Raw genomic sequence first — 13919 nt, 5'->3', positions numbered from 1 at the left:
AGCAATAACGTGTGTTAGGTTTTCTAGCTTCCCTGAGTATGTCCATGCCCCTCTGAGGGAGCTGTAGGTGTCCAAACTCTATGACCTCAGGAGCCAGGCTGCTAAATTCAGAGTTTGTGGGCATGGGTGTAGGGTCTCCCCCCTGTCCTGAGACAACATGTTCTACGGGCAGGGTAGTTTTATTGGTGGGGAGAGGGACATTTCCATCAGATTAGCGTCCCAGGGTTGGCGGGCCCACATGGGGGCCACCACTATCATGGTAACTGGTTCCTGGTGCATCTTGTGCACTATCTTGTTGATAAGGGGAGTCGGGGAAAAGCGTAGACAAATTTCCCTGACCATGTTATCAGGAGACCGTTCCCTTGGAGCGGTTCTGGGGGTACCTGGAGGTGTAGTCTTGGCATTAGGCGTTCTCCTGAGTTGCGAACAGGTCGATCTCTGGGAAGCCCTATTCTGCGAAGACATTGGACACAATGTCTTCGTGTAGACGCCATTCGTATTCTTCGGGCAGAGGAAAATCTCTGCTGAGCACGTCTGCCAGAAGATTGAGTTCCCCTGGAACATGTTGGGACAACAGAACCATCTTGTGTTTGAGAGCCCATATCCAAATGTTTTGGGACAGTTTGGATAGCCCTGGAGAGTGAGTGCCTCCCTGTTTGTTCAGGTAATACATGGCTGTAGTGCTGTCTGTTAGAATCAGCACTGTCTTCCCTTGTCATTGCATCTGAAAGGCTTTCAATGCCTTGAACACCGCTAATAGCTCCAGTAAATTTATATGGTTGGAGGCTACTTGAAGGGACCACACTCCATGTGCTGTCTGCTGAAGCAGGTGAGCCCCCCACCCCATGAGAGATGAGTCTGTCGTGAGAGTGGTTTCCACTGCAGAAGTGGTGAAGGTCTTCCCCTTCAAGAGGTTTTCTCTTGACCACCACTGCAGAGAGAGAACGAGGGCTGGCAAGACAACTACCAGATCTTCCCATTGTCCACTGGCCTGACACCACTGGCTGTTGAGCCTCTCTTGCATGGGACGCATGCGGAGCTGCGCATGGGGAACCAAGTATATGCACAATGCCATCATTCCTAACAAATGCATGGCTTTGCGCACCGTCACCTCCCGACTGGCTACATATTGAGGGATCTGGAAAAGCATGTTCTGAACCCTCTCGTTGGAGGGGAAGACGAGGCCGACTTTCTTCCGGATTAGAGCTCCCAGAATTGTTTTGTTTGACTGGGGACTAGACTGGATTTCTTCTCGTTGATAGAGAACCACAGACTGAAGAGAAGGTCTATGGTTTTTTGGGTGTTCAAAAAACATGTGTTGTATGAGTCCCCTGTTATGAGCCAGTAGTCAAGGTAAGGGTAAACCGGGATGGATAATCAGCGCAGGTGTGCTGCAGCTACTGCCAGGACCTTCGTAAACACCCTTGGCGCCGAGGCGATGCCGAAGGGGAGTACCTTGAATTGATAATGCCTGTCCTCTATCATGAACCTTAGATATTTTCTGTGCGCTGGCAACATTGAAATATGAAAGTATGCATCTTTCATGTCCAATGTTGCCATGTAGTCGCCCTGTTTCAACAGTGGGATCACCTCCTGTAGCGTTACCATGCAAAACCTCTGAGGTTTTATGAACTTGTTCGCTGGATGTAGGTCTAGAACAGGGTGCATAGTGAGGTCATTTTTGGGTACAAGGAAGTATACTGAATAAATACCCTTGTTTACCTGAAGAATAGGGAAGGCGTCTATGGCATCCTTTGCCAGCAGCGCTTCCACCTCTTGATTCAGGATCTCCAGATGGTCCGGTGAAAGGCTCCGTGAGTGTGGTGATCTGAATTGTGGCGGTCGGGCGAATTCCATGCAGTACCAGTGGGCGACCGTCTTTATGACCCACTGGTCTGAAGTTATCCCCTTCCATGCCATGAGGAAAGATGTTAAGCACCCCCGACGTGGGAGACATGGGAGGGGACCTGCATCTGATGGTCATTTCGACTGGAGGCTGCGACTCCTCTAGTATTGGGGCCTCTGACTTTGCCGCATCGCTGACCCCTTGGGGGGTGCTATGGGGGCTTCCTGAAGTTTGGCCTGTATTGAAATTCCTCGTGCCATAGTTGTTCTGACTTGCACGGGACTGCCCTCGAAAGGACCGCCGAGAGTTGTTTCCTCTCTGGGGGAAGGTATTTGCGTGATTTGTTGCAGAGACTTAAGAGTCTCATGCTCTTTCTTGGCTGTTTCTATTGCCTCATCGACCGCATGTCCGAAGAGGTTAGCTTTTTCAATCGGTTTATTGATGAGTGAGGCCTGTGTTTCGGGCTTAAACCCTGAGGTGCGCAGCCAAGCGTGCCTTTTGAGTACATTCCCTTGGGCCAGAGACCTGCCTGCTGTTCCAGCCGTGTCCAGAGTATTCTTTATCACATTCTGGTTCACCTGCCTTCCTTCGGCCACAATAGAGAGAAACCTGGACCTGACTGGTTCTGGGACCTCCTGGACGCCTTCCTGAAGTAGGTTCCACTGAGCGTCAGCATAACTCGCCAGCAGCGTAGTATTATTAGCTATACGCGTGGTATATGCAGCCGCCGAGTGACTTGTTTGCCTAAGGCATACAGCCTCTTGGATTCCCTATCCGGAGGTGCCTCCCCTGTGGCAAGGGGTACTCCCACTCTTTTCCGGGTGGTAGTCACTACCAGAGAATCGGGGGTGACGTGTCCATTAATGTATTTGGGGTCCGAAGGAGCTGGCCGAAACAACTTTTCAACTCTCGGGTTTACCGCCCGGGTTTCAGCTGGTGATGCCAGGGAAGGAGCCAATCTTCTCTTGATGGAATTAAGGAGGGGAATGGCCTGGCTAGAGGGAGGTTTCTCCTTTAGAATATCCTCTACAAAGTCCTGCTCAGGCACTGCCTCTTGGGTAGAGATCTGAAAATGCTCAGCTGCCTTCTTTAACATTGAATTGAAGGCCATCTGGTCATCTACAGGCGAGGCCTGGCGAGCCGGGGTGGACGAAGGGTAATCCAGGCACAATACATAGGTGTCTACTGATCTTGATGAGGAAGCGTCCATGGGTCTGTTCCCCCTTGCTGGGTTTCTTCCCAATTGTCCATGGCATCCGCCTGTTCCTCTTCGTGTCTGTAGAAATGAAGTTTCTTCCTCTTCATCATAAATGTCCCTATAAGTGTCCATCTGGGCGATGTGTTCATGCTGGACGGAAACAGAAGGCTGATCTTTTTGAAAATCTGAAGTAGACGAAGGTTAGGGTCTCCACAAGACCTTTTCGGGGAAGGATGTTCAGAAAAACTGATAATTCTTTCCAGACAGTCCATACACCCTTCAAATTTTTCCCTTGTCCATTTAGAGGACCCAGAAGGGCCTACGGGTGGAAAAAGTTGTCTTCCTCCCTACGGCGCCAAAAATTGTCTCTCAGGGTGTTGGAAAGAAGCTCTTGACTGTCCTCATAAGTATCGTGAGAATCGGGGCGCCATGGCGTATCCAATGATTTGCCCGCGGCCTGCCCCATGCTTTTCGGCGGAACAGGAATAAGTCCAACTGCCGAAGTAATCCTCTCGATACTGTCTTCGATAATCTCTGAATCGGCGTGAGATAGTGGTTCCGATGGTCTATCGGTAGGTTTGTTGCCTTCCGCGGCGTTAAAGGGCCCAGCAGTCGGTTTTTCGACTTGAGGCCTAGTCGTGATTTTTGGGCCTACCGCGGCCTTTGGGACCGTCGTAGCATCAGATTTCCACGCTTCGACTTGTAAACCTTTAGGGGTAGCAGCCTTATTCGTTTTTGAATGCCCAGTCGCAACAAGCTGCTGCGGACGCAGGGAAGGCTTTGGATCTGAGCGATCCGAGGAATCCTCCGAAATTTTCGCCAGCCCTGCTGGCGCTTTTACCTTTTTTGACGTACTCGTTGAAATAGGTGTAGGGGTTGTGTGCTTAGTGAAATGCGCTTGTACGCCCCTGTCGCCGGGTGTTGTCCCTGAAGCGAGACCAGAGTCAGGGCTTAAATGGTCGGGGACGGGCGTGGCAGACCTAGAAGTGTCCGCCTCAAGGTCTATCACATCCGCAATGCATGTTTGGTCATCGGAGGTGCCCTCGTTAATTTCAGCAGGTGTGGCGGTGGGGGAAGGGGGTTCCACCCGCGACATACCGTACGCGGCCCACCGCTTTCCACGGCGCTCCTTAAGGGTCTTTGTCCGAAGGAGGTTACAAGCTGCACACCGGTTCTCATCGTGATCTAAAGGGAGACAGGCGTTGCACGTCCTGTGTTCATCCTTCTAAGGATATCTGACCCTACACTTAGGGCAGAACCTAAAAGGAGTCCTTTCCATAGCAAAAGGGGAAGATGACCAGCCCTAAAGGGTAAAGAGGGGAAAAGAGGAAAGACATACCGAAAATATGGCCACCCCAGCCCCACTCTCCCTACTGTAAAGGTCGGCCAGAGGGCCCGACCACGTGGAAGCTCTGACCGCCGGATCTTAGGCGCAGAAATCCACCGCCATAGACAAATCCCCCGTAGTCTTTGTCGAAGTTGTTCTTGTTGACCGAAGTGACTTAACGGGGAATAACCGACAAGTCGGTATAAGATAAACAATGTCTCTTATGTAAGTGCTCCGCTATAGGGCGACCAGTTATATGGGTAGAAAAAAACAATCTGAGGGACCTCGGCGCGTGAGGGATTTTGGGTACACTACACGTCACGATAGGGATAGTTTTACAGACACGCCTATGCCGACGTCCCCTTTCGGTCCCTGAAATACAAGAGCAAATACTCTGCGGTTACCACTGGATGTCAGACCATATGCACAGCATGTAATTCTAAGCACATTAACAAGCATCAGAACTAAGCATTCTTTTGAGTGTTTAATTACTTAATTGCCTCTGTAACTGAGCTTCTGGTGTAGTAAGATTCTGTTAATGTGTGTCTTCAGCCAGTTGATTTTATAAGCAATATATTTGTCAATGCCTCTGTGACTTGCACTGAAGTCCTGTATTAAACAAGCAATCACAAAGCCAGCTGTTTTGGCTTGCGTATAGGTATTAGCAGACATTTGCCAGGCAATGCCATCATATGCCCAGTTACTGGCGCCATTTTCCAGCTGTTCCCATCTTATGGCCAAGTGGTACCCTTATGGCAGTGCCTGGCAAATGCCTATCCATGCCTAATCAAAAGCCCAAGCTGTTGGCTTTGCCAATGAATGTTGGCTTCTGTTTGTCTCTCTAAGTGAATGTGTATATGCCCAGATGTGGGTATCTTGCTTGCTACGCCTAGGGAATCAAGCTGGACCTCAATGAGTGGGTCCAACAAGGCCCTACCTGAAAATGATATGGCTAGGTTGGCAAGTATTGACCAGTTTCAGACCTTTTCATGCATACTTGCCATTGGGGCTCTGAACCTAAATAGAATGTATCTTTGTTTGGAAGCCCAATCTACTCTGACAGAACGTGTTATGATTCAAACTGATACATTTTTTATTTTTGTTATTTTTTATTGGTTAATACATTTTAAATCTTTAAGATTTCATCATCTCATACTCAAAAGTACATGTTGTCACATAGTCCCCTGTCTATTTCCATAGCACTGTTCATCAATGTACCTAATCCAGAAATGATTTCTCCAGTAATTTAAGCACCACAATTGCGAGGCCAATTTTTGCCGATAATATCCTCTCCCACCACATTTTTTCAGAATTGGAGTCATACAGAGAGGAGTAGTCACCCAGAAGTTGTGATCGTTGGTCCATCAGTGCAGGACATGCCAATATTATATGTTGCAATGTTTCCATATTCTCCTGTTTTTTACAAAACCGGCAACTTGCATCTTGGCGTTCAATCTGTTTTCTCTTCCCTCGTAAGTAGGATGTTCATTCTACACCTCTAAAGTAAGTCTCGGTAGTGGGCTGAGGGGAACTTTTGCAGATATTACAGGGGCTGATTTAATTGCTTCAGTTCCCTTGTTAGATAAATGCAGCATTTATTATTGTACCTCATCTCTGGAGTGTTTATCCAGTCTTTTTTCTGCAGTGATTTCTTGACTTTCTCGGGGTTTATTTTTAAGGTCTCAGTTTCGTTGTTATTTGACTCTAAAAATTCCTTGCAACATTTTTTTCAATGTGTGAGGTATTTATCTTGTTTCTCCGTTTGATTATTGAAAACCTTAAATGGTATAGGCGGAGAGTCTATTATACATTTCCAGTATAAAGAGATGGTTTTCCACATGGTTATCGACGTCAAGGGTTGGAGTCTGAGTTCATGCCTAATCATATAGCGCGGAAGACAATTTGGTAACCTTAGAACCTTTCTCCAGAAGAATCCCTCACAGATTTCCCACGTCTTCCAAGATAAGTTCAGTAGGGCCTCGGCTTCATATGTCAGCACGGCCACCACCTTTTGTTTGTAGAACGTTATGATGGGTATCATGGAGAAGGTTCCATATCGGTTATGAATCGCTCTCCCTTGATTGGTCAGCTTTGTTAGTTTGTCTTTAATCAGCTGACATTGACCCAGCTCGATTATATTCTTATTGATTCAGACTCCAATGTAGATGATGGAATTCACCTTTTTCCAGATTTTTATTATTTATGAACCAGTTAAAGATTTTCTCGTTTTTCCTGTCGCCATTCGCTGAACTCATGATCAATACCTTTGATTTTTTTTTACATTAATCTTCATGTTATTAGTATCAAGACAGTTATTGTTATTGTTATTGTTATTTTGCATTTATATAGCGCCTTATATACCATTGGTATGGTCTGAAGGCGCTGGTAGGTTGAACGCCCTTGGGAACCGAAGTTCATATCAGTAGAGAGAGAGAAGAGAGAGTCAAAAAGGTGCGTGTGAGCACCAGGTATGTGTACAGCTCGTGGAGTATCAGTGTAATAGCTGCTTTCTAGCGGTAGGTGTGGTGATTGAGAGGTCAGGAGTATGTGTTCGTTCTGGCAGGATTAATCCAGATCGGATGTGGCTGCGTTAGGCCTGAGGAGAACGCCTTGCTGGGGGGTGTGTAACCAGCAGTGATTATTTAGAATGATGTGGAGTGAGCAGCGAATGTTGATATGAGAACAGTTATACCGAATGGTGTCATAGTATCTCTGTGTTCTAGTTGAGTGGTGATGTAAGGAGAGAGTCAGCGTGTTGGTGAGATATGATGGGTTTCATGCCCTTTCAGAGACTTCTAATTCACAGGGAGGCTATTGGGGACACTTCTAAATTCAACTTCATAGAGAGGCTATTGGGCACATTTCTAAAATCAACTTTCACGGAGAGGCTATTGGGCACATTTCTAAATTCAACATTTCACAGCTATTGGGTGCACTTCTGAATTCAACTTTCTAAATGTACTTCTAAATTCAACTTTCCACAGAGAGGCTATTGGGCACACTTCTAAATTCAACTTTTCACAGAGGAGCTATTGGGTAACTTCTAAATTCAACTTTCTACAGAGAAGCTGTTGGGTACACTTCTAAATGCGACTTTCTAAATGTTCTTCTAAATTCAACTTTTCGCAGAGAGGCTATTGGGCACATTTCTAAATTCAACTTTTCATAGAGAGGTTATTGAGCACAATTCTAAATGCAACATTTCACAGCTATTGGGTACACTTCTAAATGCAACTTTCTAAATGTACTTCTAGTTTCAACTTTTCACAGAGAGGCTATTGGGCACATTTCTAAATTCGACTATCCACAGAGGAGCTATTGGGTACACTTCTGAATTCCACTTTTCGTCCGCCCTCTGCAGTCGTCCGCCCTCCGCAGTCGTCCGCCCTCCGCAATCGTCCGCCCTCCGCAATCGTCCGTCCTGCGCAGTCGTCCGCCCTCCGCAGTCATCTGCCCTCCGCAGTCATCCGCCCTCCACCGTCATCCGTTTTCCACAGACATCCGCTCTCCACAGACATCCGCCCTCCACAGTCATCTTCCACAGGCATCAACCTTCCACATTCATCCGCCCTGCCCGGTCGTCCGCCGTCCACAGTCATTCGTCCTCCACAGTCATCCGCGCTCTACAGTCATCTTCTACAGGCATACACCCTCCACAGGCATACATCCTCCGTAGTCATCCGCCCTGCCCAGTCGTCCGCCCTACCCAGTCATCCGCTCTCCACAGTCCTCCGCCCTCGACAGTCGTCCGACTTCCACAGTCATTCGCCCTCCACAGTCATCCGCCCTCCACAGTCATCCGCCCTCCACAGTCATCCGCCCTCCACAGTCATCCGCGCTCCACAGTCATCCGCGCTCCGCAGTCGTCCGCGCTCCACAGTCATCCGCCCACTGCAGTCATCCGCCCTCCGCAGTCATTCGCCCTCCACCGTCATCCGCCCTCCACAGTCATCCGCCTTCCACAGTCATCCGCCTTCCACAGTCATCCGCCCTCCACAGTCATCCGCCTTCCACAGTCATCCGCCTTCCACAGTCATCTGTCAGCAGCGTTCATTTTCCATGCGCATTCCACACGTTGGTACTCTGCGGATCTCCCACTTCCGGCCTCTCACCCTCCACATTCCTCCGCTTTCCACATTCTTCCGCTCTCCACACCCTGTCACTCCCCCATTCAGTCGCTGATACTTTTCTCTACTCATTACGCGCATCTGCTCTCCACGTTCTTCTACACTGTATGCTCTCTTCGCTCAACAAGTTCCTTCGGTCTGCATGCTCTTCCATTCTCCACCTTCCTCCACTCTCTACACATAGCCGCTCTCCATACTCGGACCGCTTTCTACAGTCAATTGGTTTACAGACTCATCCGTCATCCCCATTGATTTTGCTCGTTTATTCATCAGGTCTCTAGACTCAACCGTCTTCCAGACGCACCTGTCAACCGCTTTCATCCTCCACATTCATTTATACTTGTCTAGAATCATCTTTAGTCATTCGGCCTTCTCACTCATCCGTTCACCATACTCATCGGCTTTCCAAGCTCGTCTACGCTCTATTTTCTTTTATCCATTGATCATATCGTATTAATTACTTTACTGTATAGATCTACATTACTCGTTTTAATTTATTTTGTGAATATTTGATACAGTCGTTTTTTTTTTTTTTGCTTTTGCTTTTGCTTTAGGTGCTTCGCTGGGTTGGTGTTATTTTGATGATGCTAGAACGGAACCGGTTGGTTTTAGGGAAAGAGCCAGGTTTTCAGTAGTTTGCGGAAAGCTGTTAGCTCTTCGGTTAGCCTGATGTGGGGTGGGAGAGAGTTCCACAGGGTTGGGGCTAGGGCTGAGAATGATGCTCTGCCCAACCTGGCTGAGTTTGTCTTAGGAATTACTAGGAGGCCGGCTGTGCTTGATCTAAGGGTGCGAGTGGGGTGATAAGCTATTAGTTTTTCTTGAAGATATTGCGGTCCAGTTTTATGTACTGCTCGATGGGTGAGGCATAAGGTTTTGAAAGCTACCCTACGGGCTACTGGAAGCCAGTGCAGTGTCTTGAGGGCTGGGGATACGTGGTCTCTTGGACCAAGCGCAAGTAACGCTTTGGCCGCCGCGTTTTGTGCTCTTTGAAGTTTGTTCATTTGGTAGGCATGGATTCCGAGGTATAGGGGGTTGCCGTAGTCGAGCCGAGAGATGACGATTGATTGTACCGCAGAGACTCTGTTAGGAAATGATAGATATGGAAAGACGCGCCTAAGGTTTTTGAGGTGGTAGTGGCAGGACTTTGAGACGTTGTTGACTTGGTGCGAGAGTGTTAGGTCAGAGTCTAGGGTGCATCCAAGATTTTTCACTGTGTTGGAGGGTATCGGCGAATTGCCCATGGCGGTTGGCCAGGGTAGTGGGTGTGGGAGAAGATCTGGGTTGCCGCACACCATGATTTCTGTTTTGGAGGGGTTTAACAGGAGGTGGTTTTGGGTCATCCAGCGTTCAATGTTAAGGAGGCAGGCTGCCAGGTCAGGTCGTGAGTTAGGATTCGTGTTCAAGAATTTTAGAATTAGTTGTGTGTCATCGGCATAATTGTAACATAGGATGTTGTGTGCACGAATTATCGGTGGGAGGGTGATCAGGTAGAGATTGAAAAGGAGAGCAGATAGACACGCTCCTTGTGGGACTCCTGTGTCGACTGGTCGGGCTTGGGAGGTAAAGTTGGAGAGTGTCGTTATTTGGTGCCTGCCCTTGAGGAATGAGGCTATCCATTTTAAGGCGGTTCCACGTATTCCTAGGGAGTGGAGGCGATCGAGGAGTATTGAGTGATTGATCGTGTCAAAGGCGGCTGATAGGTCGAGAAGGATTAGTGCGGCGCATCCCGCGGAGTCAGCAGTCATTTTAAGGTCGTCCAAGATAGAGGTTAGGGTGGTTTCAGTTCCGTGACAAGTTCTGAAGCCTGATTGGGCGGGGTCTAGGAGTTTGTTGGCTTCAACAAATGCGTTAAGTTGAGAGTAGGCGGTTCGATCAATGAGTTTGGCGAGGAACCTGGTGTTTGATATGGGGCGGTAGTTTTTGGGCTCGAGTGGATCGAGCGAGGGTTTTTTAATCAGGGGTTTGACGTGCACCAATTTGAATGCGTCTGGAAAGGTACCGGAAGAGAGGGAAGCATTTATGATGGATCTTGCGTGTTCTCCTGCGCAGGTGGAGGCAAAGATTTCTTTAAGGGTAGTGGCTGGGCATGGATCTAATGGTGATCCGGATGGTTTGCGGGCAGATAGGAGTTTGAGAAACTGTTCTGTTGTTAATGGACTGAAAGAGTCAAACGTTGGTTGTGTGGAGGTTGCGGCTGATGAGTTGGGTGGTACGGGCTGAGGATTGTCTAGTGGCTGTAAGAGTGCTAGTTTGGAGGTTAGAGTATTTGTCCTTTCTATAGCTGTGGAGTAGAAGTGGAGGGAGAGTGAGTCACAGAGGGTTTTTGCAGTTTAGGATTCGGGAGTTGTAGTGGGCCTTTTTTGTTTTCCGGATTTCGGCTTTGTACCGATACAGGTGTCGGGCCAAGGTGGTCCTGCTCTCATGGGTTTTCTCTTTATGCCATTTGCGTTCTAGGTGTTTGTATAGTCGTTTAGTGGTCTTCAGCTCAGGAGTGAACCATCTGGGGAAAGGGCCACGGCGGGTTGATGGTTTGCAGGAGGGGGTGAGGCGCATCAGAGATGCGCTAAGCCATGAATCAAGGGCCTCAGGGGTGAGATGGTTGTTGAGAGGGCAGGATGGTGGTGGAGACTGGAGGAGAACCTCGGCTAGGTCTGGGGTGATTATTAGTTTCTTCCAGCATTTGCCTATATTCGGAGGTTCGGATATGAGTGCGGGGGGGGTTCGGGTGAGTGGATGGTGAAAGGGAGAATGAAGTGATCAGACCAGATGATAGGGGTGGGTGGCATTAGCTGAATCAGGTTGTTGGAGCTAAAGATGGCATCGAGAGTGTGTCCTTTATAGTGGGTCGGTCCGTTTATGTGGGGTTGGAGGTTAATTGCATCTAATCCGTCAACCAGGGAGTATGTCATAGGGTTGGTGGGGATGTCGAGCCATATGTTGAAGTCTCCAAGAAGGGTGAGGTTGGAATGGTTTAGTTGGAGGGTGGCAATAGAGTCGCAAAGGTTATTTGCGAAGTGTCTATCGTAGCCTGGGGGTCTGTAGATTATTAGGAAGCTATGTGAGAGCGATGGTGAGAGGGATAGTTTAACAAGGAGAGATTCGCAGGATGGAATGGAGGGTTGGTTATCGATGATTGAGGCGCGGAAGAGAGATTTAAAGACGAATGCTACCCCTCCTCCCCTGGACGGACGGTTCAGTGGGATGAGGGAGTAGTTGGGGGGAAAGGCTTTGATGGCGATTGGGCCGAAATCGTCAGAGAACCAGGTTTCAGTGATGAAAACTAGGTCTGGTTTGTCAGAGGTGAGGAGGTCAAAGATGGAATGTTTGTTTTTTGCTATTGATCGGGCGTTAAATAGGATGCAGTTCATATCGGCAGTCAGGGATGATCTTGGTGGTGGAGGGGGAGGGTGCAGTGGTGGAGAGTTTAGGGGGAGGGGGGTAGGTTGGGTGATGATAGATGGGAATAGTGGGCGAGCAGAGAGATTGGCAGGCTTTGGGAGGGGTTGGGAGGCTTCGTGTGATAGGATGGTCGGGTTTTGGAAGGGGGATTTGAGAGAAGGATGTTGACGGTTAGGAGTTTCAGTTGCAGCTGATGAGAAATCGAGGGAGAGGGGTTTCAGGCGGGGGGAAGCCGCGGGGGAGAGGGGGGATTGCAGGATAGATGTGATTGGTCGAGATAGGGGGGGCGAGGAGTGCTGTGAGATTGAGGGGAACCAAGAACGTTTCCTCTTTAGTTTCCTTGCTGCGACTGGTGTGTGGGAGAGAGTGGGGGGGGTCGGAGGGTGAGCGGGAGGCAGCTTCGGTTCTTGCTAGGGCCAGCCGTGCAGTTTTTAGTGAGGGGAAGGGGTGAGGTCGAGTGGGGATGGTGGCAGGGGTATAAGGGGAGGGCGGGAGTTGGGCGATTGCAGGGTGGGGTGTGTCAGGTATGATAGAGAGGGGAGCGGGTATGGGTAGTGCTGGTGGTGGGTCGGGGGTGGGGTTCAGGGGATGAGTGGTCTTGGGGTGGGTGGCTCGCCATCGTGCCCCCCTTGCTTGGTGTTTGGAGAGGGGAAGAACAGGGAGTTCGAGAGAGGGTGGCGGGGTTTGGGAGAGGCGGGAAGGGACGGAAGACAGATTGGAGTGTGGGGGTGGTCCATGGGTGGTGTTTCTGACTGATTCTGGTGGAGTGGGTGCACTCATGATTGGTGCGAGTTTTAAGATTGGTTTAAGAGGGTTTTCTGATTGTAGTTCTAAGGTCGGTGATGACACGCTTTTAGGCACCCTTCAGGGTTCAACTGCTCAAGAAGGTATTAGATTTATTTGGTGCTTTCAAGCTAGAGTTGTAAACAGAGATTATTTTAGTTTATTGGGTACACTTCTAGTTAGAGTTGTAAACAGAGATTATTTTAGTTTATTGGGTACCCTTCTTGGTTCCTCTGTCACCAGGGAGGATATTCGGACAGCCTCAAGATTCTATTTGCTTAGAAGGGGTATTAGGTTGTTAGTCTCAGAGAGACTTCTTAGAGGGATTATTGGGCACAACTTCTACATACGCACGTTGGCTATAGGAGCGTAATACTTAATGAATGCAATTCGGACCACTACTAATATTTATCTTTTTTCAGAGAGGTTATTGGGCGCAGCTTCTAATTGTAATTTGGGGAACAATTCTAAATGCCAGTTTCTTAGAGATTCTATTGGGGGCAACTTCAGAAATACAATTGGGAACACTTCTAATTGCAACTTTCTTAGAGAGGCTATTTGGCACAACACCTAAATGCAGTTGGGAAGACTACTAAATGCAATTGGGGATACTTCTAAATGCAGCTTTCTTCAGAGCGGCTATTGGGCGCAACACCTAAATGCAATTGGGAGCACTATTAAATGCAGTTGCGAACACTACTAAATGGTATTGGGAACACTTCTAAAATGCAACTTTCCTCGGAGAGGCTATTGGGCGCAACACCTAAATGCAATTGGGAGCACTATTAAATGCAGTTGGGAACACTACTAAATGGAATTGTGTGCACTTCTAGATGCAACTTTCCTGAGAGAGGATATTGGGCGCAACTCTTAAATGCAAATTGGTAACAATACTTAACGTAATTGGGAGCACTACTCAAGGCTATTGGGCGAAAACTCCTAAATGCAATTGGGAACACTTCTAATTGAACTTTCTTGCGAGAGGCTATTGGGCACAACTTCTACATACGCACGTAGGCTATAGGAGCGTAATACTTAATGAATGCTATTGGGCACGACTCCTGAAATGCAATTGGGAACACTTCTAAATGCAATTTTCCTCAGATAGACTATTGGGCACAACACCTAGATGCAATTGGGAACATTATTAAATGTAATTAAGGACACTTCTAGGTGCAATTTTCATTAGAAAGGCTAATGGGCGTAACTTCAGAATGCAATTGGGATCACTTACTAAAT

Source organism: Ambystoma mexicanum, chromosome 7p (genome assembly GCF_040938575.1).
Source record: "Ambystoma mexicanum isolate Mex_15411 chromosome 7p, UKY_AmexF1_1, whole genome shotgun sequence".
In the NCBI taxonomy this organism is placed as follows: Eukaryota; Metazoa; Chordata; class Amphibia; order Caudata; family Ambystomatidae; genus Ambystoma; species Ambystoma mexicanum.
Note: the sequence above shows the minus strand (reverse complement) of the source record.